Here is a 22,686-nt window from a genome sequence, read left to right on the forward strand (position 1 = left end):
GTACACAATGAAATATTACACAGCAGTCAGAATTAAAAAGTAGATTAAAGATAACAACATGGGTAGATTTCAGAAACAAGTAGCAAAAGTAGAAGATGAGGTATACAGCACAGTTACATTTATATACATTTATAAAACAGCCAAAGAGCGCTGCCTATTTGTCAAGGATATGCACATACCTGTTAAAATTTTCATGTCATTCTCTGATAAAACCTTCTACTGGTTTCTCCTTTTATGCAGAGTAGAAGCCAATGTTTGCATTTACAATGACCTACAAAGTCCTACAGTATTTGTCACTGACCCGCCTGCTACTCAGCCTCTGTTTCTCTCTCTCCCCCACTCTTATTTCTCTAGCCTTCTAACCATTCTGGTCTCTAAACATACCAGGCAAGACCCTACCTCAGGGCCTTTGTACTTGCTCTCCTTATAACCATACCACTTCTAACCCAGATAGCCCCATGGTTGCTCACTTCACTGCATTTGGTAAAGCACATGTGTAGCACAGCCTTCCTTAAGCTCCACATATAAAACTACAATCTGCTCCTAACCACCCACAACACACCTTACCCCCATGCCCTCATTTTTCTGATAGCACTTGTCACTATTCAAGGTACTATATGTTGTACTTAATTGTTTATTATTTCCTCACACCAAGAGATGTAAGATCCATGAAAGCAGGGCATTTTTATTGTTTTGCTCTTGGCTATATTCCCCACACTACAACTGTGTATTTGTAAAGTGAATGAATGTATCTAAATACACATATAGAGCATGGATTGTAAGAGCATTTGTTAAATACACTAACACAAGTGCCACCAGTGAGGATGGGAAATGAGAATAGAGATCATGATGAAAGGGGAAAATAAAATGCATTATAAAGGGGCCTGACAGGAAGCAAAGATGCTAACAGTCCATGGCGGAGAGAGGGATTGACTCCACTCTGTGCACTTCAGTTTCAACAAGGAATTTCATGACATAATGTTGTGAGTTAAATTGAAGGGTAACTGGATCCTGTAATTGTCAGAACATGGAGAACACAAAGAAGAAAAGCCTACTAGAAAGAGGGCGGAGACCAAGGGAAGATGGGACACCCCTCCTACCAGTTCCCTCTGAACCCATTTCCTTTTCCCCAATTCGTCTTTCTCCTCCACCTCCTTCAACTGTCTCTGGAGGCTCCTTACTGGGCACTAAGGATGCTTGTGCCACATTTTTCCCTCTGGGGAACCGTCCCCAGCCACCTCCCTACCAACAGACAAAACAGTGGTTCTTAACATTTGTTGAATCACAGAACCCTCTGAGTTTGGTCACCTCAAAAAAATGTCCTACATTCTCTTGAAGTCCATCTGTGTACCCAGAGCAGGAATCCCAGAGGAGGACCATCTGAATGGCAGGGTCAGAGATGGGTAAGGCTTTGGATAATTTCTGTTTCCCTCAACTGTGTTTTACAGGGTGGTCGGTCCTTTTGCTCTTCACACTTTTACTGAAGATGAGGGAGAGTGGGTTACAGACAAAGTATGACAATACCAGAGAAGCAACACAAAGAACAAAACATCTGGGAATTAAATAATCACATTTCATTACTGCAACACAAGCAGGAAGAAGAAAAATGAACAAGCAAGCTTATAGAAGACAAAGCAAAGCCATGATTGGGAATCCTGAGAGAGCCTACCACAAATCCAGTTTATAACAGTACACAAAAACATCATCCTCAAACACTATTTTCAGAAATGTCCTTTCTCCGTGCAGTAATCTACAATTATTCCAATAGTTTATATTCAGTGCAGACTCTCTGGCCCAGCTCTCAGAATCCTGCCCTAATTCTCCCTCTACCCTCAGGCCCATCCCCTCCTTCCTAATTCAGCTCCTTACATCCTGACTCACCCTTCCTTGGATAAGCCTTTACCCTGCCCTGCCAGGGATGCCCTCCTCACTCCTTTCTGTACAGTCTTGATGCTCTAGGCCTTCTCAGTCCTATTCTACAATGTTTTCCCTGGTGATTAGTCAGCCTTTCCTAATCCATCCTGACCGGTCCCCATCTCCAACCTCCATCCAATTCCCATCAGCACTTACAGTCCATCCTGATGCTCAGCTAAAACTAATTTTCCCTTTCTGTCTGCTGGTGTCCTGTGTGTGTCACTTAAATTCCTTTATAATACAAAAGCTTCCGGAGGTCAGGGCCAGGATCTATATACCTCCTCCTTCTAGATTCCACACTCCCACCTCCAACCTCACTACCCAGGACAAGGATCTGCTCATAAATGTGCTAAGAAACCATAACAGCCATTTAGGACATAGAATATGAATATACAGATGTATTGATCAACTACTATATCTTGAGATTCCTAGAGGGAATTTGTTTTGTTTTGTTGTTTATTTGTTTGTTTGGATTTTTTTGAAGGAGATAAAGGGCCAAACAGAGGTGTAAACAGGAGCTAGAACATGCATAATCATCTATTTCAAGCACATTTCTAAGGTATTTCCAAATGAGGGCCCTGGGTTTGCGAATCTCAGTTTAATTATGAAACAGTCTCTCCCAAAGGAGGTACTTGGTGCATGCAAGGTGCTGAAAGAAATGTGGATAGAGGCCAGAGAACATGAAGCCAGCTTGTATGAATTCAATAATGCCTTCAACTCCCCCTTCCCTCCCTCCCCTCCGTGAATTTCTCTCAGTCTCTGAACTCATTCCAAACTCCAAAATCAAAGTGCCACCCCAAGTCTCCTAGAACAACTCCTGTCAGGTTCAACAATCCACCCATTAAATTGCAGACTATCTTCCTGTCCCAACCAGCCCCAACCACTCCTCTTTGTCCTGGAGGTCATTGTGTTCACCCCTCTGTCTCTGAGAAGGGCACTGCCCTCACTCTGGACATTTCTTTTTCAAAGCATTTTCTGATACAGTAAGTTCTACTGGCTCCCCTGGTTGGGTGTTAGCCCTCTTGCCAATCAGGAAGTTGGCCTAGTGTTTCCTCCTGAATAGCCTCAAAGAGAGTTTGGGTACCAGTTGCTTGGCTAGAAGTTTGATAAAGACTTGAAAGGAAGGCTGTTAAATGAGGCTGTTAAATAATTATTTTACTTCTCAAAGTTTCAGAGAAGTGGATTTAAATACAACATCTACAGCGATCATATCAATCCTCTGTATCCAAGCATAGATCCTTTCTAACCTTAAAGTATATGAAAACTCTCTTCCTCTTTAAAACTTCCAGACAATGAAGATTCTGGAGCCAATGCAACTAGCACCCCCAAACACTCAAGTATAAAGCTCCTTAGAAACTTAACTTCCCCAGAGTTTCTCAAGTCCTAACTTAAGCAGCCCTGCAAATGAGGTAGGGGGCGGTCATGAATACAGGAGTAGAAGCTTTGAGTTCAGGGCAAGAGTTTTAAGTAAAGGTAAATGTTGTGTACATGCACAGCAACATGTCCAAGAGTGAAAGAGTTCACAAGGCATATGAAAAGGCAAACAGAACAAAAGCCACCATGAACACTGGGGCTGAGTCTCATACCCAAGGGTAGAAGAAATTAGTTTACAAAATCAAATGAAAAATGGAATCTTTGGACTTTCTCTTTCTGTTTTGGCCTTCTCTTCAAGTCTGTGTCCACTCATGGTCTTTCATTTATCCATTCAACAAATACACTAATTCTCATTTACTCAGCACTTCAGATTAAACAGAAAAAGCACAGAAATCCCTCCACACAAATTGGTTACATCCTTAAGTTGAAAGCAAACAATAAACAAATAAGTAATATGAATATTTACTGTGTTGGATTTTCAATCAGTGATGCAGAGAAAAGAAATCAAGAAAAGGTAAGGATGTGCTCAGAGTAGGTGTTTTGATTATAAAATGGTTGATCTAAGACAGACTCACCTTCACACTGTTGTGCAAGCGTCACCACCATCATCTCCAGAACTTGTTCATCTTCCTCGGCTGAAACTCTGTATCCATTAAATAGTAACTCCCTATTCTTCCCTCCCTGCAGCCCCTGGCAACCATGATTGTTCATTCTCTGTCTTAATTTGACTACTGTGGGTACCTCATATAAGTGGAATCACACAATATTGTCCTTTTGTGACCAGCTTATTTCACTTAGCATAAAGTCTTCAAGATTCATGCATGTCAGAGCATATGTCTGAACGTCCTTCCTCATTAAGGCTGAATTTGTGTATATCCCACATCTTGTTTATCCATCCATCCACTAATGGGCATGTGGGTTGTTTCACCTTTTAGCTGTTATGAATAATGCTGTTATGAATACATGTATACAAATGTCTTTTTTAGTCTCTCCCTTCAATTCTGTGGCATATATACCCAGAAGTGGGATTCCTGGATCGTATGGTAATTGGATATGTAGTTTTTTGAGAAATCACCATAGTGTGTTCCCCATGGAGCACAATTTTACATTCTGACCAGCAATGCACAAGCGTCCCAATTTCTCCACATCCTCCCCAATACTTTTTATCTTCTGTTTTGTTTTGTTTTGTTTTGTTTTGTTCTTTAATACTAGCCATCCTAACAGGTGTGAAGTGGTACTTATCAACTGTTGAGGCCTGTGGGGCCAGGACAGAGTGAGTGAGGGGTAACCAGTAAGACATGAGGTCAGAGAGAAAGCAGGAAGACAGATCCCTCATGTAGGGTCAAGAGTCACTGTGAGGACTTCAGCTGCATGATTCTGGGCGAGATGGAAGCCTTTAAGAAAGTGATAGTTTGACAGGTTGCCTACTGATTTTCATGTTCTGTGAATTAAGTATTGCGTTCTTAAACTAAGGAAAGGTCTTCTCCAGAATTTGAAGACAAGGTGTGGAGACAAGTTTTGCAGAGTTCTCAATAGATGTCTGATGCATCTGAAAACACGATGATGGTTGGACAAGCTGTGTTCTTGCCTCGGCCTCCCTCTCTACATGACAGTGCAGAGATTCCATGCAGCTACCCATGGGAGAGTAACATGATGGATTGCTTTTCCTGGAACTATTCACTCCCTGGATTATCTCTAGGAAGGACTCAAACACTTAAATATCAAACGAAAGTCATTTTAGTATCATTCACTATTTTAGGTTATTCCCACCATTATTATGAATAATGAAGAGCTGACATGGAGATAAAGGGCACATTTTCCAGAACCTTGTGAAATTAAGGACTGGAAAGACAGGGGCAGGGAGACCCCCAGAAATGGGTCAGTAACCATGTGCACAGGCACTTGCAAGCCTTGCAAAATTAACTAGGTTAAGCCCCTCCAAAGCCCAAGATGCCTCAGGAAGGACTGTCAGAAGCATCTGAGTAGCTCACGACTGGAAAGAGAAAGGGCCCCAGAGGGAAGCCTGAACATACATTTCTGAGAGGCAAGGAATACGTGTCATAACCCCACTTCCCCCAAGGAAACAGCAATGAAAGCTTCTACATTTAGATGAAAACTCCAAGGAGTTATAGATTTTCTCAACAGCTAATAATCTGGATAGAATGGCTAATCAACTACCATTCAAAAATGTTAGAAATACACACTTATGTGTGTGATTGGGAGCGGGGAGACATGGAGGGGAGAGAAGGAGATAATAATGGGGTTGTTCCTGCTGGAAAAGGAAGAAAGACAGAAATGAATTTTCACTATGGCATTCTTAGGATTTAAATGGCTGTTAGTGGAGTTAATTATAGGAAAATCTGGAAACTTAACTAATTAATTTCTCTTTCAAAGAAATAGGTCATGTTCTCATAGGTTCTGTGTGCTGGTTCTCTTTCCAGCTGACAACCATCTAATTCATCAACCACCCGCAACAGAGTATGATCACCACCCACCCACAGGGTGAAGAGACTCCACAGGTGTCTCACAACATAGTGTCAATCTCATTTCTCTCCTCTATGGGTCTTTACAGATGTCCTGGGTTATCCCTAAGCTTCCACACATTTAGCATAAAAAGGGACTAAGATATAAGAGAAGGCTGCTCCTCCTCCTTTCCTCAAGTAGAAAAATAAGAGACCTAAATGGCAGTGAAGTTTTATTTCATTCATTTATTTTTTCATTCAATAAACATTCAACACTTTCTAAATGTCAGTTCTACTGTTTGATGCGACAAACACAACTGGGAGGAAAGAAGAAATGTTCATGCATACATGGCACTCGTTGTCTTTAACATGTTCTTATATAATAGTCCTGTCCAAAATGTGTAACCTAAACCTGGTGATAAAAATTATCAGTCTACAAAACAACTTTGTAAAGAAAGTGGACTTTCTATAAAACAACTGACATGTGCTGTTCAAAACTATCAATGTCAGGAATGACAGGCCTAGGAACTATTACAGATTAAATGAGAATAAAGAGGCATAGTAACAACGAAATGCAATGCATAACCCTGGATTGCATCTGGATCATGGAGAAACACTTTAGTATAAAAAAATAGGAATTTAGTAAACCTAAACTGTAGACCATATTTCATAAATACATGCACCCACACACTTACACAATACATTGGACAGAGTGGCAAAATATTAACAACTGTTCAATCCTAATGAAAAATAAATGGGTGTTTACTATACTATTCTTGCCACTTTCTGTAGAATTGATATTTTGCAAACTAAAAATGTAGGAAGAAAAAAAGAATAATAAGCTATGGTTGTTCTCCTTCTGAAAAATAACACTTTCCTCAAGTCTTAAGTCACATGTGTGCACACACACACACAAATGAGCGCGCGCGCACACACACACACACACACACACACACACACACTCTCAACCAGACCTGCAATTTCCTATTCTCTATTAAATCCAAACTTCTAATGTTGTATTTACAAACCTTTCTTTTCCCTGTTCTTCTACCACTTACTCCTACTATTAACCTTTTCTGTGGCTCCTGCTTGAACAGGAAAATCTTTCCCCACACATGCACATCTTGCTGCTATTAACATCACTGTCACACAGACTTTTCCTCTCTGCCTAGAACACTCTTTCCAAACCTTGTTCAACATGATCCCCCTTCTGGAAGTTTCTCTGGGCATACCTGAAGATAGATATCTGATGTCTCCAGTATGTTCTCCTTGTCCTCTTCTCTCCCCTCATTTATACCCAGTGGCACAACTCACTGACTTAGAATTTCTCCTTGGGAGAACACAGTTAAGGAAGATGATAGGAGAAAAAGGTGGTGAGATGTTGGCTGAGGAACAGAGCTTCTGCATGATGATGCTCTCCACTTGCCTTTCCTTCCCCAGATGAAGCCTGAGGTACAAAGAGTTAATGTGCCACAGCCAAGGAAGTAACCCAGGATGTACAGCCCAATTTGGCGATGTCAGAGATCTGACACAACTGAGGTCCAAGTCTCCTTTACCACAACAAAGTGAAGGTACAGAGGAAGTAACCCAAGAGCCTAGAGGATATACATTATCTGAGAGAGTCATTAATTACACCAGTGTCATCACCTTAATGTGTGGCAACTGAACATATAGACAACAGAGAATTATACTACTTTCATTTCTTTATTTGGAAAATAGGTCAGGTAATGCTTTGGCATTAGGCATCATAACACAAGACTCAGATTGAAACATTTAAGACTGACATGCAGAAGGGAGGAGTGGTACCATAGTCAATTAATGGAATGGTACCTTATATTGCCTTGCTTTGCCCTTATATTGCAAGCTCCCAGGGGTGCCTGGGTGGCTCAGTTGGTTAAGCATCTGACTTTGGCTCCAGTCGTGATCTCATGGTTCCTGAGTTAGACCAAAGTGTCGGGCTCTGTGCTAACAGCTCAGAGCCTGGAGTCTGCTTCAGATTCTGTGCCTCCCTCTCTCTCTGCCCCTCCCTGCTCAGACTCTGTCTTTCTCTCTCTCTCAAAAATAGAGAAACATTAAAAAAAATTATTGAAAGCTCCAACAGATAATAATTTTCTGTATTTACCACCATTTTTCCTGCACATTCTGTAAATAACTACACAGGTAGGTTCTGTATACTTTCAATGTATACTTTTAATATAGACTAAAATGAGAAGTTAGATTGTCCTTCAAGTCAAAACTATAATAAGTTTTTAAGTGAGAAAGACTTTATTCAATCTATTAAAGATCAGATTTCAACTAATTGTACATGAATACAAAGGCAAATTCCAAATTAGAAATTCAGGCACCACACTGATTCTTTGTGCAAAATAAGTCAAGCAAAAGCAACAATTTTCTTCCCCTAAATCATCACCACCGCCACCATTACCCCCAAATCATCATCACTCAGTTACACATAGTGCAAGACAGTAGTGGCAAATACAGAATTCCCCTCTTTGGGAACTTACAAGTAAGGCCATTTCAAGAATACATTCCCAAATGCCTAAGTAAATAAAAGATACATGAGGTTTTAACCAGAACAGGTACTCCTCAATCAGAAATAAACAGTCAAGGCTAAGGCATATTAAGATCTCAGATGGCTTCTTAGTTGATGGAAGGTAATAGTAGTAAGGACCTCATGTTCTGTGTTGGCAAGAGTAGTGAGTATCTTCTGTGCACTGTTAGTCAACCTGACTAGGCTGCATGGAAGTGCAGAGAATTGCCCCATCTTGGCATTATGTATAACTGTTTTGCAGTAAGACCTCAGTTTAAGTATCTCTTCAGCTTGGACATGATCTAATAAATAGAACTTCTTTTAGGCCTTCCTTCCATGTCCCTCACCAAAATACAAAAAATAATCCACCACATCTCAAAACAGTAAGTCCAGTTTGACCGACTAAACAAGATCTAGTTAAATATTTGCTACCGATATTTATATGGATCTATATACTAAGATACAACAACAACAACAGCTCTCATCTTGGTCCGCTGATAAGGAAAAGAAAGAGAAACTATTGCACTAGTATTAAAAGTGTAACTTATCCCCAGGGGAAAGAGAAGAAAGGTCAGATAACTTCCCTCGAAGGTTGGAAAAATACGGAAGTAAACAAGTTCAGGGCATAACAAAGAAAATTAATATCGAACATTATCTCCCAGGAGTCTTCTGGGAACAACCTCACAAACGGATTACTTACCAGGCATCCTCCTACATATGTTCCCACTTTGTACTATATTCTGTTTGCATGTTACTAGGAAAAAGCCTTTGTCTCTCTTTCTAAAATAAAACTCCTCAGGATAGAACCTGCTTCCTGGTCTCAATGAGGCTAGGAACCCTAATTCTGCAGGTAAATATTAATAGGCACATCCAAGACTAGAACTTGAAAGCATGGCAGCCCCCAAACTGTGTACTCATTAGACGAAGAGGAAACACAGCCACCTCTTCCATCTCATCTATCTACCCTACCACCCTCAGCCCTACACCTCACAATCCCACCCCAGTCTGACAAAGGCTGAATTCCAAGTTGGTGAAAATCCATCCTGATGCAACATAACACGCTTCAGACCAACTGTATGCAGACCAAATCCATCCACTCTAATGTAGACCAAAATCTACATAGATGTAGACCAACCTGCTTTTGCTTTTTTCCCCACAATACATATGGAGTCCCTCCTATATGCAGACACCAGACAAGTATCATTGCACCATTGTTTGGGTAAACAAGCAGAGAGCCATAGCTTTTCTAGAAACTGTATAGACTCTATATAATCTACTACCATTCTGGGATGGTTGTCAACAAGGCACCTTGTCTTAGTCCTTCCGGAATAACTACACAGAAGACAGAGGTAGACGCAATGTTCCCCATTCATGATTTGACATTTACAAGTTTAGCTTCATTGAGAATCTACTTTTTGAAATTCTTAACATTTCTATCACACCAAAACAAGATGTTCAACCTGCTAAATCAGAAAGGACTGAGCTTCTGCACTTAGAGGCCTTCAGAGACTTGAATGGGCAACCAGGAAGAACCAGAATTTGATTTTCCAAACAGGAATCAGAAAGACAGCTAGGAAAAGCCAGGAAGGGTGGGCAATAATGATTAGAGAGTGATGTGACACAATGATGTCAACAGTGAAAATCAATTTCTTCTCTATTTCCTATATGATTCTCTACTCACTTTTAACAACCACTGAATCCTGTCAACACAGGACACTTAATAAAGTTATAGGAAGAAAGCAGAACAATGAAATACATCTGCCTATCCACCTTATTTTCCAAACTACAACTGTAGACAGGATGACCTTTGTCTCCAATGAGCACTGATCCACAATCATTTTTTCTAACAAGTAATGCTCAACAACTTTGTTTTTCCCCTCAAATATTTCTTCAACTTGTAAGCTGATTCTGGACATCCATCCAGTGATCCCACTCAACACTATATCCTATTCCACTTTTACACTTGCAGTTGTGAGTGGTCCACACGAGGTGGACTAGAAAAGGCTAACTATCGCTCTGGTAATATTAGTTCTTTAAATGTGCCCTTCACTCCTCCTTGTAAGTACTCAGCTCTCTCTTTCTGTCCTCTCTCACCACACCCTGCGTGGTTCATCTCACAGCCCTAGGTGGCTGCTCCACACTGTCACCATCTACCTTGAAAAGTTAATTTGGGGAACGGAGGGAAGATGGCGGCGTAGGAGGACGCTGGGCTCACCGCGCGTCCTGCTGATCACTTAGATTCCACCTACACCTGCCTAAATAATCCAGAAAACCGCCAGAGGATTAGCAGAACGGAGTCGCTGGAGCCAAGCGCAGATGAGAGGCCCACAGAAGAGGGTAGAAAGGGCGGCGAGGCGGTGCATGCTCCACGGACTGGCGGGAGGGAGCCGGGGCGGAGGGGCGGCTCGCCAGCCAAGCAGAGCCCCCGAGTCTGGCGGGCAAAAGCGGAAGGGCCTGACGGACTGTGTTCCGACAGCAAGCACGACTTAGCGTCTGGGAGGTCATAAGTTAACAGCTCTGCTCGGAAAGCAGGAAGGCTGGAGGACAAAGGGAGGGAGAGCTGCTGAGCCCCCGGACGACAGAGCTCAGTTTGGTGGGGAACAAAGGCGCTCGCCAGCGCCATCTCCCCCGCCCATCCCCCAGCCAAAATCCCAAAGAGAACCAGTTCCTGCCAGGGAACTTGCTCCCTCCGCGCAAACACCCAACTCTGTGCTTCTGCGGAGCCAAACCTCCGGCAGCGGATCTGACTCCCTCCCGCTGCCACAGGGCCCCTCCTGAAGTGGATTACCTAAGGAGAAGCGAGCTAAGCCTGCCCCTCCTGCCCCTGTGCACCTTGCCTACCCACCCCAGCTAATATGCCAGATCCCCAGCATCACAAGTCTGGCAGTGTGCAAGTAGCCCAGACTGGCCACGCCACCCCACAATGAATCCCGCCCCTAGGAGAGGGGAAGAGAAGGCACACACCAGTTTGACTATGGCCCCAGCGGTGGGCTGGGGGCAGACATCAGGTCAGACTGCGGCCCCGCCCACCAACTCCAGTTATACACCACAGCACAGGGGAAGTGCCCTGCAGGTCCTCACCACGCCAGGGACTATCCAAAATGACCAAGCGGAAGAATTCCCCTCAGAAGAATCTCCAGGAAATAACAACAGCTAATGAGCTGATCAAAAAGGATTTAAATAATATAACAGAAAGTGAATTTAAAATAATAGTCATAAAATTAATCGCCGGGCTTGAAAACAGTATACAGGACAGCAGAGAATCCCTTGCTACAGAGATCAAGGAACTAAGGAACAGTCACGAGGAGCTGAAAAACGCTTTAAATGAAATGCAAAACAAAATGGAAACCACCACAGCTCGGATTGAAGAGGCAGAGGAGAGAATAGGTGAACTAGAAGATAAAGTTATGGAAAAAGAGGAAGCTGAGAGAAAGAGAGATAAAAAAACCCAGGAGTATGAGGGGAAAATTAGAGAACTAAGTGATACACTAAAAAGAAATAATATACGCATAATTGGTATCCCAGAGGAGGAAGAGAGAGGGAAAGGTGCTGAAGGGGTACTTGAAGAAATAATAGCTGAGAACTTCCCTGAACTGGGGAAGGAAAAAGGCATTGAAATCCAAGAGGCACAGAGAACTCCCTCCAGACGGAACTTGAATCGATCTTCTGCACGACATATCATAGTGAAACTGGCAAAATACAAGGATAAAGAGAAAATTCTGAAAGCAGCAAGGGGTAAACGTGCCCTCACATATAAAGGGAGACCTATAAGAGATCGTGACTGATCTCTCTTTTGAAACTTGGCAGGCCAGAAAGAATTGGCACGAGATATTTAGTGTGCTAGAAAGAAAAAATATGCAGCCGAGAATCCTTTATCCAGCAAGTCTGTCATTTAGAATAGAAGGAGAGATAAAGGTCTTCCCAAACAAACAAAAACTGAAGGAATTTGTCACCACTAAACCAGCCCTACAAGAGATCCTAAGGGGGACCCTGTGAGACAAAATACCAGAGACATCACTACAAGCATAAAACATACAGACATCACAATGACTCTAAACCCGTATCTTTCTATAATAACACTGAATGTAAATGGATTAAATGCGCCAACCAAAAGACATAGGGTATCAGAATGGATAAAAAAACAAGACCCATCTATTTGCTGTCTACAAGAGACTCATTTTAGACCTGAGGACACCTTTAGATTGAGAGTGAGGGGATGGAGAACTATTTATCATGCTACTGGAAGCCAAAAGAAAGCTGGAGTAGCCATACTTATATCAGACAAACTAGACTTTAAATTAAAGGCTGTAACAAGAGATGAAGAAAGACATTATATAATAGTTACAGGGTCTATCCATCAGGAAGAGCTAACAATTATAAATGTCTATGCGCCGAACACCGGAGCCCCCAAATATATAAAACAACTACTCATAAACATAAGCAACCCTATTGATAAGAATGTGGTAATTGCAGGGGACTTTAACACCCCACTTATAGAAATGGATAGATCATCTAGACACACGGTCAATAAAGAAACAAGGGCCCTGAATGAGACATTGGATCAGATGGACTTGACAGATATATTTAGAACTCTGCATCCCAAAGCAACAGAATATACTTTCTTCCGAGTGCACATGGAACCTTCTCCAAGATAGATCATATACTGGGTCACAAAACAGCCCTTCATAAGTTTACCAGAATTGAAATTATACCATGCATACTTTCAGACCACAATGCTATGAAGCTTGAAATCAACCACAGAAAAAAGTCTGGAAAACCTCCAAGAGCATGGAGGTTAAAGAACACCCTACTAACGAATGAGTGGGTCAACCAGGCAATTAGAGAAGAAATTAAAAAATATATGGAAACAAATGAAAATGAAAATACAACAATCCAAACGCTTTGGGATGCGGCGAAGGCAGTCCTGAGAGGAAAATACATTGCAATCCAGGCCTATCTCCAGAAACAAGAAAAATCCCAAATACAAAATCTAACAGCACACCTAAAGGAAATAGAAGCAGAACAGCAAAGGCAGCCTAAATCCAGCAGAAGAAGAGAAATAATAAAGATCAGAGCAGAAATAAACAATATAGAGTCTAAAAAAACTGTAGAGCAGATCAACGAAACCAAGAGTTGGTTTTTTGAAAAAATAAACAAAATTGACAAACCTCTAGCCAGGCTTCTCAAAAAGAAAAGGGAGATGACCCAAATAGATAAAATCATGAATGAAAATGGAATTATTACAACCAACCCCTCAGAGATACAAACAATTATCAGGGAATACTATGAAAAATTATATGCCAACAAATTGGACAACCTGGAAGAAATGGACAAATTCCTGAACACCCACACTCTTCCAAAACTCAATCAGGAGGAAATAGAAAGCTTGAACAGACCCATAACCAGCGAAGAAATTGAATCGGTTATCAAAAATCTCCCAACAAATAAGAGTCCAGGACCAGATGGCTTCCCAGGGGAGTTCTACCACACGTTTAAAGCAGAGATAATACCTATCCTTCTCAAGCTATTCCAAGAAATAGAAAGGGAAGGAAAACTTCCAGACTCATTCTATGAAGCCAGTATTACTTTGATTCCTAAACCAGACAGAGACCCAGTAAAAAAAGAGAACTACTGGCCAATATCCCTGATGAATATGGATGCAAAAATTCTCAATAAGATACTAGCAAATAGAATTCAACAGCATATAAAAAGAATTATTCACCATGATCAAGTGGGATTCATCCCTGGGATACAGGGCTGGTTCAACATTCGCATATCAATCAACGTGATATATCACATTAACAAAAAAAAAGAGAAGAACCATATGATCCTGTCAATCGATGCAGAAAAGGCCTTTGACAAAATCCAGCACCCTTTCTTAATAAAAACCCTTGAGAAAGTCGGGATAGAAGGAACATACTTAAAGATCATAAAAGCCATTTATGAGAAGCCCACAGCTAACATCATCCTCAACGGGGAAAAACTGAGAGCTTTTTCCCTGAGATCAGGAACACGACAGGGATGCCCACTCTCACCGCTGTTGTTTAACATAGTGCTGGAAGTGCTAGCATCAGCAATCAGACAACAAAAGGAAATCAAAGGCATCAAAATTGGCAAAGATGAAGTCAAGCTTTCGCTTTTTGCAGATGACATGATATTATACATGGAAAATCCGATAGACTCCACCAAAAGTCTGCTAGAATTGATACATGAATTCAGCAAAGTCGCAGGATACAAAATCAATGTACAGAAATCAGTTGCATTCTTATACACTAACAATGAAGCAACAGAAAGACAACTAAAGAAACTGATCCCATTCACAATTGCACCAAGAAGCATAAAATACCTAGGAATAAATCTAACCAAAGATGTAAAGGGTCTGTATGCTGAAAACTATAGAAAGCTTATGAAGGAAATGGAAGAAGATTTAAAGAAATGGAAAGACATTCCCTGCTCATGGATTGGAAAAATAAATATTGTCAAAATGTCAATACTACCCAAAGCGATCTACACATTCAATGCAATCCCAATCAAAATTGCACCAGCATTCTTCTTGAAACTAGAACAAGCAATCCTAAAATTCATATGGAACCACAAAAGGCCCCGAATAGCCAAAGGAATTTTGAAGAAGAAGACCAAAGCAGGAGGCATCACAATCCCAGACTTTAGCCTCTACTACAAAGCTGTAATCATCAAGACGGCATGGTATTGGCACAAAAACAGACACATAGACCAATGGAATAGAATAGAAACCCCAGAACTAGACCCACAAACATATGGCCAACTCATCTTTGACAAAGCAGGAAAGAACATCCAATGGAAAAAAGACAGCCTCTTTAACAAATGGTGCTGGGAGAACTGGACAGCAACATGCAGAAGGTTGAAACTAGACCACTTCCTCACACCATTCACAAAAATAAACTCAAAATGGATAAAGGACCTGAATGTGAGACAGGAAACCATCAAAACCTTAGAGGAGAAAGCAGGAAAAGACCTCTCTGACCTCAGCCGTAGCAATCTCTTACTTGACACATCCCCAAAGGCAAGGGAATTAAAAGCAAAAGTGAATTACTGGGACCTTATGAAGATAAAAAGCTTCTGCACAGCAAAGGAAACAACCAACAAAACTAAAAGGCAACCAACGGAATGGGAAAAGATATTTGCAAATGACATATCGGACAAAGGGCTAGTATCCAAAATCTATAAAGAGCTCACCAAACTCCACACCCGAAAAACAAATAACCCAGTGAAGAAATGGGCAGAAAACATGAATAGACACTTCTCTAAAGAAGACATCTGGATGGCCAACAGGCACATGAAAAGATGTTCAGCGTCGCTCCTTATCAGGGAAATACAAATCAAAACCACACTCAGATATCACCTCACGCCAGTCAGAGTGGCCAAAATGAACAAATCAGGAGACTATAGATGCTGGAGAGGATGTGGAGAAACGGGAACCCTCTTGCACTGTTGGTGGGAATGCAAATTGGTGCAGCCGCTCTGGAAAGCAGTGTGGAGGTTCCTCAGAAAATTAAAAATAGACCTACCCTATGACCCAGCAATAGCACTGCTAGGAATTTATCCAAGGGATACAGGAGTACTGATGCATAGGGGCACTTGTACCCCAATGTTCATAGCAGCACTCTCAACAATAGCCAAATTATGGAAAGAGCCTAAATGTCCATCAACTGATGAATGGATAAAGAAATTGTGGTTTATATACACAATGGAATACTTCGTGGCAATGAGAAAAAATGAAAAATGGCCTTTTGTAGCAACGTGGATGGAACTGGAGAGTGTGATGCTAAGTGAAATAAGCCGTACAGAGAAAGACAGATACCATATGGTTTCACTCTTATGTGGATCCTGAGAAACTTGGCAGGAACCCATGGGGGAGGGGGAGGAAAAAAGAAAAAAAGAGGTTAGAGTGGGAGAGAGCCAAAGCTTAAGAGACTGTTAAAAACTGAGAACAAACTGAGGGTTGATGGGGGGTGGGAGGGAGGAGAGGGTGGGTGATGGGTATTGAGGAGGGCACCTTTTGGGATGAGCACTGGGTGTTGTATGGAAACCAATTTGACAATAAATTTCATATAATAAAAAAAAATAAAAAAAATAAATAAATAAATAAAAAAGAAAAGTTAATTTGTTTTCCTTTGTTTTGCTGTAGGCAAGACACCAGATAATCTGAGTCATATGAAAGTTGTATCATGCCTCAAACTCCTGCGTTCCTATCCAAATACAGAGCCATATGACTTCACCCTCAAGACCCATCTGCCTAATCCGAGCTTGGGCAACATAATCTGCAACAAAGAGCATCTACCACCACTTTTTACAGGACATTCTTTATCCCTCTTCCTTAGTTCTTTCTAATCTCCACACTGCTTTGTGATTTCTGGCATAAAACAAGAAACAAGGACTAAGATTAAATAAAAGAATATATTCCATAAAATCATATTTACCCATTTGAAATATACTTGTAAAGGAAATTGTCCCTTCCACATGATTTTGCTTAAACTAAGGTTAAAATGAATCTGCCTTTGAGAAGCCTATAACAGTTATCAAATGATAATAGACGTCGCATAAGAACTGCTAGAGGGCAAAAGAGGGACAATCTAGAAAGAAACATGTGCCACTTATAATCAATAAAACAGGTGTCATGCATGGATAAGTGTTGTCTGTGTTTCTGGTGTTGGGGTAGTGCCCACAGTGTACATGGTGGTAGGGAGGGGAGAGAGGGGAGAGAACAGTTTATATTCTTTGACATTATGTTCATTGAACGGCCTTTGACATTAAAGAGTTGCAAATATGTTCGGAGATAACAGCAAACTGCCTCTTGGAGACCCAGGAAGCCAGACCTATGTCAGGTTTCTCCACCAAGCCTTTATCAATCAATAAAAAGCCTATCGTGTACATAAAGTTGATAGACTCCAAAAGAAATAACAGAGCTATCAAGCTTCAAGGTTATTTAGCACTCATTCATTTATAATATACTTGGGACCTCAGAGAGGCCTTCCAAAAGTGTTTTAAAAACCACTAGGCAGACACATCCCCGGGGAACTGGTAATCTTTCCTCCTATAGCCTGACCTGGCCTGTAACCAGTCACCCCAAACTTTTTAAAATTAGATAAGAAAGGCAGGGAGGTACCTTCAGCAGCTGTAAAAATAGATATCTAACTCCTAAGGCCTAGAGGACGAAGACCTCAATTCCTCTCTGGTGACAGGGAACCACCTTATTAAACCAGATGTGCTATTCTGCCAAGTCAATGACAATGTCCTCCCTAAGAATAGATGACACAGAGACTCTCAAAATCTCCAGTGAGAAAGTGTGGCAAAACATGAAGGAGACACCAGAGACAGGTGGAAGAATCTTCATTCAAGGAAAATGTCTATGCATATTATGTGTTGGGCCCAGAGTGAAAGACAAAGCTAAATAAAGCAAATTCTGTACCAGGTCTGAGAGGAAAGCCCAGAAAGGAAGGCAAAGCAAAGAGGTGGGTTGGAAGCTGGAGGAGAAGCGCCAAGGAACAACCTTCCCTAACTCATATTTTCTTCAGCAGAGCTGAGAACCTTTCTGGTCTGGAGGAGAACACAGTATAGGCTTCCAAATCACTCTGACCCCAGAAAATCTACCTGTCTTGCCCAAACTCACAAGGATTCTGGTCTGCACACACTCCCAGTCCAAAGTCTATCTCTGGAACCATGAAATAACCTCTGCTCAAACCCCATAGGGTTTGGGCATCTAACTGCAGTCCAAGCCAGCCTTCTTCCTCTCTGGCTCTGTCTCAGTTTTCTTGTCCACACTATAAATAGAAGAAATCACTTACCCATGGGCTGTTTCAGCCTCAGAGGAGAAGGACCTGAAAAGAATGTTTAAGTGAAACCCAGGGACAGGGAAGGAGCTTGGCCAAGCAGCGTCAAGACTTGGAGTGGAGCTTAGAGGGTGAACTCAAGGTGGCAGGGCCCACAGGGAGGCAGGGTCATCAGGAGGCAGGGCTATTATGAGCCTGGGAAGCCTGACAGTAGGGCACAAGGGAGGGGTGGGAAACTGTGAAGGAGATGGATTAGGCAGAATCCTGGAGGAAAGTTGGAGGTGGACAATGGACGAATAGTGGGGCCGTGAATGGGAAAGGAGGTGGACCGAGTTTTAAAGAAGACTTTTTCAAGATGTGAACTTAGAGGTAAGCTTCTCAGGGTGCTGGTCATGGAGGAGGTCCTGATTTTCAGAAGTAGAGTGTGGGGAGCCAGGTGGAGCCAACCTGTGGTGATCTGAAGGCAAGTCCCAGATCCAGCCAAAGTGTCCACTCAGCAGTCCTTTAATTAAGGGTAGAAGCAACCTCTCCATGAGCCTCCTCTCTCAGAATCTCCTACTAGGTTCCCCTACCAGCACCACCCATTCCCAACCCATCACCCATGTTTCCCATCGCTACAGGATTAAACCAAAAGGTTTCTGGTTTAAGCTTCACCACAAGGGATTTCCTGAGACAGTTATTCACATATTCTAACTGAATATGCACTGAGCACTGGGCTAAAGAAAGTAAGGGAAAATATATAGCCCCTACCTAGAGACCTTCCTGCCCTAGACATTCCAAACATAGTTTCTAAGACTCTGAAACAGTGACCAAAGAATATTTCCCAGAACATTAATCATCCAACAGAGGCAAGACTTCTCAGAGATGGAGGAGGTGGGACCTACTTAAAGACCAAAGACTGAATGCACTAGTGATGGCCTAAGAAGGCATAGGTCTCCAGGAAAAGGAGCACCACTGCCTTCTCTTAATAGTGCTGTGATGCCTCTAAACCCTAAATTAGGTTCCTTAAACACTGGGGTAGATGTGAAGGGGGTAAGAGAAGGGTAGTGGGAATTTCATAAAGGGACAGAGTCTATACTAAGTATACTAAGACAGAGAACATTGAGCAAAGAATTGCTCCAGATGTCAGAAAGAACCTCCAACTGAAGAAAACCTAAAATTCACATTGACCCTGCCCTACCACATATCCAGTAGTCATGGACCAAGGGCACTAATTGAGCCCCTCTTTGTTCCAGGTGTTATTCTGGGTGGTGGATGAGAGGCCCAACCAGGACTACAGAGCCAATCCTAGAGGCAAAGGAGACAGGCTGGAATTGGAAGGATGGCTTTCAGGACAGAACAGTAGGTGAGGGGCACCTGGGGTTTCATTTGTGTCTGTTCCAACAGCGTTAGGCTTTATTCCCTTGCCTCAAGCTGAGACTTCCTCAGATGTGCATCTGCTAAAGGAAAGAAGGGCAGGTGCAGGAGGAAAATCTGTCTATCCTTGTATGCCATCCCAAGAGCAATCCTTCCCTTTATCCCTATGCTATTCACTACCTGCTGGGTAGAGGGTGGGGGCTACAGAAATACCATAGACCCCAGACAATCAGCAGGTAATGAAAGAACCTGTCCAGGTGCCCTCCTTCCCTACCTGCCTTTGGGCAGCAGGGGTGCTCAAGCAGCCTGGAGGCACTAGGCCATGCTTTAGGCTTGACCCAGAGCCTGGGCCCTGCAGGGCTTATGCCTTGTGGGACCCCTCAGTGGTGGAGACAATGTTCCCCATATTCCCTAGCATGTTGCTGCCCCCTTTTCCTCGCAGGGCTTCAACCCCCCTGGTGGGCACCTCATGAACTTCTTCTACCCACTTTAGTGTCTCGCCCAGAATCCCCTGCAGGTTGGGACTGAGCTCTACTCCAACCATCTTCTTTGCTTCCTAGGGCTCACCCAAGTCCACTCCAGCCCTCCCCGGTGCCCCCATTCAGGCCACAGCCCCTCCCACTACCACTGCAGGTTTCTCCACGTGGATGTGCTACAGGTCACGATGCCACCCAGGAGTCTACCCCCACCACTGTTGCCCTTGCTGCTGCACCCTTGGCCTTTCCACCCTTTTCACAGTGGACACAGTGGCTCTGAAGTCCCCGTTGCCCCCCCACCAGTGTCCACGCCAGTAGCCCAGACCACGTTCCTGTCTCTGTGGTCACCAACACTGCAGCCATGACATCACCATCATAGCCCCAATCTGGATTGCCACTGTGGCCTGGGTGGCACCTGACTGGGAGAAGAAGACAAAGAGCAAAGGGCCCTACACGTGGGCCCTTGCGTCAAGGAGTTCCAGACGGCTGCAATCTCCTGAGGCATCAGGCCATCCACACAGGCGCCAAGGCTGGCCAGATCCCTTCCAGTACTATGGAGATGCCCACCATGGTCCCCCTAAGTCTCCTGAGCATCCCTAGCTGAGCTGAGTGGACCAGTGGGGGAGGGAAAGATGAGAGTGCAAGTAGTTGAGTAGTCACAGGGGCCACAGAGGCCATTGTGTTGGGTGGAGTGTGACCCGGACCCAACCTGGAAAACACATGCAGAGAAGCACGCCTGTGACATGCTTGGCAAGGCCTTGGTGACATCTCCCACCCAAGCCTAGACAAGCTATGGCTTCAGATGAGGAGTTCTACCCATGACCAATGTTTCTACAGTGATGCAAGTGCAATGACGGTGGGGGCTACTACGTGTTCCCATGCTACAGGACAGGATGGCACAGTGCACAAGCCCTGCAACTACTCCCACTGTGGGAGACCATCTCCCTCAAGATCATCTCAACAGCCATGTCCCACAAGTGCCCTCCACAGACAGCCCTTCAAATGTGACCCATGTGAGGCAGCTTTTGCCAAGAAGGACCCACTGTGGGCATACACAGTGTGACTCAAGGAGAAGGTGCCATGTCATGTGTGAGGCAAGATGCGATCTCGGCTTATATTTTGGACCACAGGAAGGTGCACTGCCAGGACCCTCATCATGTCTGTGAGTTTTGCAACCAAGGTACTGGTGAGGTCTGTCTTAGAGCAGCAGCTGCAGTGGCAGTGGCACCCTCTCCCCCCAGCTGTGGGCTCCCTCTAAGCCCAAGGGGCAGCCTCTCAGCCACTTCCCTCCCAGCCCTGGTGAACTATCCTTTGGAGGCAGGGAGAGTGCAAAGTGTAGGAAGGTCCCTTGGAGTCCTCTCCTCTTCCCCTCTCTCTTCCCAACACCTCCTCTCTACTTTCCCCATCAACCATATAGCCTCCAGAAGGAAAGGAGGAAGACATCTTTCTTAGGGGAATTCACTAGGTTTTAAGGATTTGGTTCTCCTGCACCTCTCTCCTCCCTGAACCCACACACACCTGTCCCCTCAGTTGTGTTAAAGTCCCGGGTAGTGGGCAGGACTGGAAGAGCACAGGAGTGGCTAGTGTCCTCACCCTTCTCCTCCCTCCACCCTCCCCCTGCCCTGCCCTTCCAGGGATGTGCGAGCCCCTCCTTGATGGTCCTTCCTCTTCCTCTTCCATCCCCACTACTCTCTGCTGCCTCTCCCTGGGGAATTGGTGTTTTTCTTTCTTTAAGGGGGGGGAGAAGGGAGGGACTCAAAGATTCTGTCACACAGACCAAAAAAACGTGAGACTTGGAGTAGGGGCAGAAGCAGGGAAGGCAACTGTGGTAAGTTCATAAGGTGGGGTTGTTTGGGGCCAGGCCCTAAACATCATTTTACTAGTATAACTATCAGAGTAAGACAAGTCAAGGGAGCAAAAGAAAGAACCACTAGGGCCAGAGGTAGGACAAGAGATTGAATTTTGGTGTTCAGGGTAAACTGGGGTGGGGGAGAATCTAGGGACTATAGATGCTTACCAGAAGTGGGGGTATGAAGCCACAGTGTCTCCATTCCTCTTCCCCTCCAGCTCCAGCTCTGGCCTTTTTTTCTCATCCCCCTCCCATAGGACAGAAGCTGTGGCCTTGCCATGTCATTGTGTTCCTCTGTCCCCTGCATGTTCCCCACCCTCACTCCCTCCTTTTTTGTGGGCCCCATTACAATATTTTAATTCAAAAAAAGTAGAAATGAAAAGAAGTGACCAAGACTGGCAGGGTGGGGGGAATTAGATGATAAAGAGTTGGGGTCATAATTCTGTCTTGGAGGAGTGGACACAATGTGGCAACATGGAAGGTGGGGCCCATGCATGTGATTTCACATGAAGTATCTGAAAATTGAGGGGTGAGGGAAGAAGTAAGGAGGCAGGGATGTGAACCAGAGACAGGGGAAGAGGCAGGAAGAGACAGAGATAAGAGAAGCAAGAAAGAGAGATGGAAGGGAGGGCAAGAAAGGCCTGTGCAGCCTCTCCATAGGCAAAGATCCCTGTGAACCCTGGAGAGTAGCCACGTTTGGTGTTGGAAAAAGGACTTTAAAAGGCAGTGAAGGCCTGGCACCAGATGTGTGTTGTGATTTACCATAATCCCTGAAACACTGCTGCTACATGATCACACAAACGTTCCTGAGAGCAAGCTTGGACCTGGCCATTGCTGGGTGAGACCCTCCACCAGAGGGTCTGAGTGGGTCAAAGCTGCAGGGCCCTCAGAAGTAAGGGGTATGGAAACACAGCCC

At 43.6% G+C, this 22,686-nt stretch overlaps 1 pseudogene; it reads left to right on the top strand.

Moving 5' to 3' along the window:
* The window catches only part of LOC123590627, a 41,358-nt pseudogene extending 20,322 nt beyond the window's left edge, over nt 1-21,036 (top strand).
* The last annotated feature ends 1,650 nt before the right edge of the window (nt 21,037-22,686 follow it).

Source organism: Leopardus geoffroyi, chromosome B4 (genome assembly GCF_018350155.1).
Source record: "Leopardus geoffroyi isolate Oge1 chromosome B4, O.geoffroyi_Oge1_pat1.0, whole genome shotgun sequence".
Classification (NCBI taxonomy): domain Eukaryota; kingdom Metazoa; phylum Chordata; class Mammalia; order Carnivora; family Felidae; genus Leopardus; species Leopardus geoffroyi.